Source organism: Lolium rigidum, chromosome 4, assembly GCF_022539505.1.
Source record: "Lolium rigidum isolate FL_2022 chromosome 4, APGP_CSIRO_Lrig_0.1, whole genome shotgun sequence".
NCBI classification, from domain to species: domain Eukaryota; kingdom Viridiplantae; phylum Streptophyta; class Magnoliopsida; order Poales; family Poaceae; genus Lolium; species Lolium rigidum.
In genome coordinates, this window is record NC_061511.1 from 158,734,149 (window position 1) to 158,743,409 (window position 9,261).

Below are 9,261 nucleotides of genomic sequence, written 5' to 3' on the forward strand. Positions count from 1 at the left end.
AATGATGGAATTTTAAAGGTAGCACTCAAGCAATTTACTTTGGAATGGCGGAGAAATACCATGTAGTAGGTAGGTATGGTGGACACAAATGGCATAGTGGTTGGCTCAAGGATTTTGGATGCATGAGAATTATTCCCTCTCGATACAAGGCTTAGGCTAGCAAGGTTATTTGAAACAAACACAAGGATGAACGGTGCAGCAAAACTCACATAAAAGACATATTGTAAACATTATAAAACTCCACACCGTCTTCCTTGTCGTTCAAAACTCAATACTAGATATTATCTAGACTCTAGAGAAACCAAATATGCAAACCAAATTAGCAAGCTCTAAGTGTTTCTTCATTAATGGGTGCAAAGTATATGATGCCAGAGCTTAAACATGAGCACAACAATTGCCAAGTATCAAATTATTCAAGACATTTTAGAGTTACTACATGTAGTATTTTCCAATTCCAACCATATAACAATTTAACGAAGAAGAAACTTCGCCATGAATACTATGAGTAGAGCCTAAGGACATACTTGTCCATATGCTACAGCGGAGCGTGTCTCTCTCCCACAAAGTGAATGCTAGGATCCATTTTATTCAAACAAAACAAAAAACAAAAACAAACCGACGCTCCAAGCAAAGTGCATAAGATGTGACGGAATAAAAATATAGTTTCGGGGGAGGAACTCGATAATGTTGTCGATGAAGAAGGGGATGCCTTGGGCATCCCCAAGCTTAGACGCTTGAGTCTTCTTAGAATATGCAGGGGTGAACCACCGGGGCATCCCCAAGCTTAGAGCTTTCACTCTCTTTGATCATATTATATCATCCTCCTCTCTTGACCCTTGAAAACTTCCTTCACACCAAACTCGAAACAAGCTCATTAGAGGGTTAGTGCATAATCAAAAACTCACATGTTCAGAGGTGACACAATCATTCTTAACATTTCTGGACATTGCTCAAAGCTACTGGAAGGTAATGGAACAAAGAAATCCACCCAACACAGCGAAAGACGCAATGCGAAATAAAAGGCAGAATCTGTCAAACCAGAACAGTCCGTAAAGACGAATTTTAAAAGGGCACCAGACTTGCTCAAATGAAAATGCTCAAATTGAATGAAAGTTGCGTACATATCTGAGGATCACTCACGTAAATTGGCATAATTTTCTGAGTTACCTACAGAGAATTAGACACAGATTCGTGACAGCAAAGAAATCTGTTTCTGCGCAGTAATCCAAATCTAGTATGAACCTTACTATCAACGACTTTACTTGGCACAACAAAACACAAAAATAAGATAAGGAGAGGTTGCTACAGTAGTAAAGAACTTCCAAGACACAAATATAAAACAAAGTACTGTAGCAAAATAACACATGGGTTATCTCCCAAGAAGTTCTTTCTTTATAGCCATTAAGATGGGCTCAGCAGTTTTAATAATGCACTCGCAAGAGATAGTATTTGAAGCAAAAGAGAGCATCAAAAGGAAAATTCAAAACACATTTAAGTCTAACATGCTTCCTATGCATAGGAATCTTGTAAATAAACAAGTTCATGAAGAGCAAAGTAACAAGCATAGGAAGATAAAACAAGTGTAGCTTCAAAAATTTCAGCACATAGAGAGGCATTTTAGTAACATGAAAATTTCTACAACCATATTTTCCTCTCTCATAATAACTTTCAGTAGCATCATGAGCAAACTCAACAATATAACTATCACATAAAGCATTCTTATCATGAGTCTCATGCATAAAATTATTACTCTCCACATAAGCATAATCAATTTTATTAGTTATAGTGGGAGCAAATTCAACAAAGTAGCTATCATTATTATTCTCATCAAGTGTAGGAGGCATAGTATAATCACAACAAAATTTACTCTCCATAGTAGGTGGCACCAAAAGACCACTATCATTATAATCATCATAAATAGGAGGCAAAGTATCATCAAAGAAAATTTTCTCCTCAATGCTTGGGGGACTAAAAAGATCATGAAAACCAGCTTCCCCAAGCTTAGAACTTTCTATATCATTATCAACAATGGTGTTCAAAGCGTTCATACTAATATTACTACCAGCATGCAAATAAGATTTCATAGGTTTTTTAATTTTCGCATCAAACAATCCATGTCTTAAATCGGGAAATAGAATAAGAAGCTCATTGTTGTCCATTATGCCAAACTAGTGTAAACAAGAAACAAAAAGATGCAATTGCGGGATCTAAAGGAAATAGCTTCGAGCACAAACACAATGGCGCCGAGAAAAGTACCGTTACACTGGAACAAGAGTATGAGTGCCTTTTACCTTTCCTCCCCGGCAACGGCGCCGAGAAAAGTGCTTGATGTCTACGGGAGCTTCTATTCTTGTAGACAGTGTTGGGCCTCCAAGAGCGAGAGGTTTGTAGAACGGCGAGCAAGTTTCCCTTAAGTGGATCACCCAAGGTTTATCGAACTCGGGGAGGAAGAGGTCAAAGATATCCCTCTCATGCAACCCTGCAACCACAAAGCAAGAAGTCTCTTGTGTCCCCAACACACCTAATAGGTGTACTAGTTCGGCGAAGAGATAGTGAAATACGGGTGGTATGAATATATATGAGCGTAGCAACGGCACCGAGAAAAGTGCTTTGCCCGGGTCGATAAACAAGCAGTAGTAACGCAGCGGTAGTAACGCGTAGTAACGCGATAGTAGTAACGCGTAAAACGATAAACAAGCAGCGATAGCGATATTTAGGAACAAGGCCTAGGGATTAGACTTTCACTAGTGGACACTCTCAACTTTGATCACATAACGAGAATAGATAAATGCATACTCTACACTCTTGTTGGATGATGAACACATTGCGTAGGATTACACGAACCCTCAATGCCGGAGTTAACAAGCTCCACAATTCAATGTTCATATTTAAATAACCTTAGAGTGCATGAAAGATCAATAAGACTAAACCAAGTACTAACATAGCATGCACACTTGTCACCTTCATGCTATGTAGGAGGAATAATACACATCAATACTATCATAGCAATAGTTAACTTCATAATCTACAAGAGATCATAATCATAGCATAAACCAAGTACTAACACGGATGCACACACTCGTCACCATTACACCGTGCGGGAGGAATAAAACTACTTTAATAACATTGCTAGAGTAGCACATAGATAAATTGTGATACAAAATACATTGCAATCATAAAGAGATATAAATAAGCACTTCACTATGCCATTCATAACGGTGAATAAGTATTACGTGAAATATAGCCTAAGAGACCCACACGGTGCACACACTTGTCACCTTTACACACGTGGGACAAGGAGTCTCCGGAGATCACATAAGTAAAACTCACTTGACTAGCATAATGACATCTAGATTACAAGCATCATCATATGAATCTCAATCATGTAAGGCAGCTCATGAGATTATTGTATTGAAGCACATAGGAGAGAGATGAACCACATAGCTACCGGTACAGCCCCGAGCCTCGATGGAGAACTACTCCCTCCTCATGGGAGCAGCAGCGGTGATGAAGATGGCGGTGGAGATGGCAGCGGTGTCGATGGAGAAGCCTTCCGGGGGCACTTCCCCGCTCCGGCGGGGTGCCGGAACGGAGACTCCTGTCCCCCGGATCTTGGCCTCGCGATGGCGGCGGCTCGCGGAAGGTTTTCCGTATCGTGGTTCTTCCGTCTCGGGGTTTTCGCGACGGAGGCTTTAAATAGGCGGAAGGGCAGCCTCGGAGGGGGCACAGGGGGCCCACACCATAGGGCGGCGCGGCCCCCCTCCGGCCGCGCCGGGGTGTGGTGTGGGGCCCCCGGGGCTTCCCTCCGGCGGCTCTCGGGTGTTCTGGATGGTTCCGGGAAAAATAGGAACCTGGGTCTTGATTTCGTCCGATTCCGAGAATATTTCGTTACTAGGATTTACGAAACCAAAAACAGCGAGAAAACGAGCAAGCGGCACTTCGGCATCTTGTTAATAGGTTAGTTCCGAGAAAATGCACGAATATGACATAAAGTGTGCATAAAACATGTAGGTATCATCAATAATATGGCATAGAACATAAGAAATTATCGATACGTCGGAGACGTATCAAGCATCCCCAAGCTTAGTTACTGCTCGTCCGGCGAGGTAAAACGATAACAAAGATAATTTCTGAAGTGACATGCCATCATAACCTTGATCATACTATTTGTAAACATATGTAGTGGATGCGGCGATCAAAACAATGGTAATGACATGAGTAAACAAGTGAATCATAAAGCAAAGACTTTTCATGAATAGTACTTCAAGACAAGCATTAATAAGTCTTGCATAAGAGTTAACTCATAAAGCAATAAATCAAAGTAAAGGTATTGAAGCAACACAAAGGAAGATTAAGTTTCAGCGGTTGCTTTCAACTTGTAACATGTATATCTCATGGATAATTGTCAACATAGAGTAATATAACAAGTACAATATGCAAGTATGTAGGAATCAATGCACGAGTTCACACAAGTGTTTGCTTCTTGAGGTGGAGAGAGATAGGTGAGCTGACTCAACATAAAAGTAAAAAGAATGGTCCTTCAAAGAGGAAAGCATCGATTGCTATATTTGTGCTAGAGCTTTTATTTTGAAAACATGAAACAATTTTGTCAACGGTAGTAATAAAGCATATGAGTTATGAAAATTATATCTTACAAGTTGCAAGCCTCATGCATAGTATACTAATAGTGCCCGCACCTTGTCCTAATTAGCTTGGACTACCGGATCTTTGCAATGCACATGTTTTAACCAAGTGTCACAATGGGGTACCTCCATGCCGCTCTGTACAAAGGTCTAAGGAGAAAGCTCGCATTTTGGATTTCTCGCTTTTGATTATTCTCAACTTAGACATCCATACCGGGACAACATGGACAACAGATAATGGACTCCTCTTTAATGCATAAGCATGTGGCAACAATTATTATTCTCATATGAGATTGAGGATATATGTCCAAAGCTGAAACTTCCACCATGAATCATGGCTTTAGTTAGCGGCCCAATGTTCTTCTCTAACAATATGCATGCTCCAACCATTAAGGTGGTAGATCTCTCTTACTTCGAGACAAGACGGACATGCATAGCAACTCACATGATATTCAACAAAGAATAGTTGATGGCGTCCCCGAGAAGCATGGTTATCGCACAACAAGCAACTTAATAAGAGATAAAGTGCATAAGTACATATTCAATACCACAATAGTTTTTAAGCTATTTGTCCCATGAGCTATATATTGCAAAGGTGAATGATGGAATTTTAAAGGTAGCACTCAAGCAATTTACTTTGGAATGGCGGAGAAATACCATGTAGTAGGTAGGTATGGTGGACACAAATGGCATAGTGGTTGGCTCAAGGATTTTGGATGCATGAGAAGTATTCCCTCTCGATACAAGGTTTAGGCTAGCAAGGTTATTTGAAACAAACACAAGGATGAACGGTGCAGCAAAACTCACATAAAAGACATATTGTAAACATTATAAGACTCTACACCGTCTTCCTTGTTGTTCAAAACTCAATACTAGATATTATCTAGACTCTAGAGAAACCAAATATGCAAACCAAATTAGCAAGCTCTAAGTGTTTCTTCATTAATGGGTGCAAAGTATATGATGCAAGAGCTTAAACATGAGCACAACAATTGCCAAGTATCAAATTATCCAAGACATTTTAGAGTTACTACATGTAGCATTTTCCAATTCCAACCATATAACAATTTAACGAAGAAGAAACTTCGCCATGAATACTATGAGTAGAGCCTAAGGACATACTTGTCCATATGCTACAGCGGAGCGTGTCTCTCTCCCACAAAGTGAATGCTAGGATTCATTTTATTCAAACAAAACAAAAACAAAAACAAACCGACGCTCCAAGCAAAGTGCATAAGATGTGACGGAATAAAAATATAGTTTCGGGGAGGAACCTCGATAATGTTGTCGATGAAGAAGGGGATGCCTTGGGCATCCCCAAGCTTAAACGCTTGAGTCTTCTTAGAATATGCAGGGGTGAACCACCGGGGCATCCCCAAGCTTAGAGCTTTCACTCTCCTTGATCATATTGCATCATACTCCTCTCTTGATCCTTGAAAACTTCCTTCACACCAAACTCGAAACAACTCATTAGAGGGTTAGTGCATAATAAAAATTAACATGTTCAGAGGTGACACAATCATTCTTAACACTTCGGACATTGCATAAAGCTACTTGGACATTAATGGATCAAAGAAATTCATCCAACATAGCAAAAGAGGCAATGCGAAATAAAAGGCAGAATCTGTCAAAGCAGAACAGTCCGTAAAGATGGATTTTATTAGGCCACCAGACTTGCTCAAATGAAAATGCTCAAATTGAATGAAAGTTGCGTACATATCTGAGGATCATGCACGTAAATTGGCTTAATTTTCTGAGCTACCTACAGGGAGGTAGACCCAGATTCGTGACAGCAAAGAAATGCTGGAACTGCGCAGTAATCCAAATCTAGTACTTACTTTACTATCAAAGACTTTACTTGGCACAACAAAACACAAAACTAAGATAAGGAGAGGTTGCTACAGTAGTAAACAACTTCCAAGACTCAAATATAAAACAAAGTACTGTAGCAAAATAAACACATGGGTTATCTCCCAAGAAGTTCTTTCTTTATAGCCGTTAAGATGGGCTCAGCGAGTTTTAATGATGCACTCGCAAGAAATAGTAGTTGAAGCAAAAGAGAGCATCAAAAGGCAAATTCAAAACACATTTAAGTCTAACATGCTTCCTATGCATAGGAATCTTGTAAATAAACAAGTTCATGAAGAGCAAAGTAACAAGCATAGGAAGATAAAACAAGTGTAGCTTCAAAAATTTCATCACATAGAGAGGCATTTTAGTAACATGAAAATTTCTACAACCATATTTTCCTCTCTCATAATAACTTTCAGTAGCATCATGAGCAAACTCAACAATATAACTATCACATAAAGCATTCTTATCATGAGTCTCATGCATAAAATTATTACTCTCCACATAAGCATAGTTATTCTTATTAATTGTAGTAGGAGCAAATTCAACAAAGTAGCTATCATTATTATTCTCATCAAGTGTAGGAGGCATAGTATAATCACAACAAAATTTACTCTCCATAGTAGGTAGCACCAAAAGACCACTATCATTATAATCATAAATAGGAGGCAAAGTATCATCAAAGAAAATTTTCTCCTCAATGCTTGGGGGACTAAAAAGATCATGAAAACCAGCTTCCCCAAGCTTAGAACTTTCTATATTATTATCAACAATGGTGTTCAAAGCGTTCATACTAATATTACTACCAGCATGCAAATAAGATTCCATAGGTTTTTTAATTTTCGCATCAAACAATCCATGTTTTAAATCAGGAAATAGAATAAGAAGCTCATTGTTGTCCATTATGCCAAACTAGTGTAAACAAGAAACAAAAAGATGCAATTGCGGGATCTAAAGGAAATAGCTTCGAGCACAAACACAATGGCGCCGAGAAAAGTACTGTTACACGGAACCGGAGTATGAGTGCCTTTTACCTTTCCTCCCCGGCAACGGCGCCGAGAAAAAGAGCTTGATGTCTACGGGAGCTTCTATTCTTGTAGGCAGGTGTTGGGCCTCCAAGAGCGAGAGGTTTGTAGAACAGCGAGCAAGTTTCCCTTAAGTGGATCACCCAAGGTTTATCGAACTCGGGGAGGAAGAGGTCAAAGATATCCCTCTCATGCAACCCTGCAACCACAAAGCAAGAAGTCTCTTGTGTCCCCAACACACCTAATAGGTGCACTAGTTCGGCGAAGAGATAGTGAAATACGGGTGGTATGAATAAGTAGTAGCAACGGCACCGGAAAAGTGCTTTGCCCGGGACGATAAACAAGCGGTAGTAACGCAGCGGTAGTAACTCGAGTAAAACGGTAAACAAGCGGCGATAGCGATATTTAGGAACAAGGCCTAGGGATTAGACTTTCACTAGTGGACACTCTCAACATTGATCACATAACAGAATAGATAAATGCATACTCTACACTCTCTTGTTGGATGATGAACACATTGCGTAGGATTACACGAACCCTCAATGCCGGAGTTAACAAGCTCCACAATTCAATGTTCATATTTAAATAACCTTAGAGTGCAAGAAAGATCAATAAGACTAAACCAAGTACTAACATAGCATGCACACTTGTCACCTTCATGCTATGTAGGAGGAATAATACACATCAATACTATCATAGCAATAGTTAACTTCATAATCTACAAGAGATCATAATCATAGCATAAACCAAGTACTAACACGGATGCACACACTTGTCACCATTACACCGTGCGGGAGGAATAAAACTACTTTAATAACATTGCTAGAGTAGCACATAGATAAATTGTGATACAAAATACATTGCAATCATAAAGAGATATAAATAAGCACTTCACTATGCCATTCATAACGGTGAATAAGTATTACGTGAAATATAGCCTAAGAGACCCACACGGTGCACACACTGTCACCTTTACACACGTGGGACAAGGAGTCTCCGGAGATCACATAAGTAAAACTCACTTGACTAGCATAACGACATCTAGATTACAAGCATCATCATATGAATCTCAATCATGTAAGGCAGCTCATGAGATTATTGTATTGAAGTACATAGGAGAGAGATGAACCACATAGCTACCGGTACAGCCCCGAGCCTCGATGGAGAACTACTCCCTCCTCATGGGAGCGGCGGTGGTGATGAAGATGGCGGTGGAGATGGCAGCGGTGTCGATGGAGAAGCCTTCGGGGGCACTTCCCCGCTCCGGCGGGGTGCCGGAACAGAGACTCCTGTCCCCCAGATCTTGGCTTCGCGATGGCGGCGGCTCTGGAAGGTTTTCCGTATCGTGGTTCTCCGTATCAGGGTTTTCGCGACGGAGGCTTTAAGTAGGCGGAAGGGCAGCCTCGGAGGGGGCCTGGGGGGCCCACACCATAGGGCGGCGCGGCCCCCCCTCTGGCCGCGCCAGGGTGTGGTGTGGGGCCCCCAGGGCTTCCCTACGGCGGCTCTCGGGTGTTCGGAAGGCTCCGGGAAAAATAGGACCACGGGTCTTGATTTCGTCCAATTCAGAGAATATTTCGTTACTAGGATTTACTGAAACCAAAAACAGCGAGAAAACGGCAAGCGGCACTTCGGCATCTTGTTAATAGGTTAGTTCCGAGAAAATGCACGAATATGACATAAAGTGTGCATAAAACATGTAGGTATCATCAATAATATGGCATAGAACATAAGAAATTATCGAT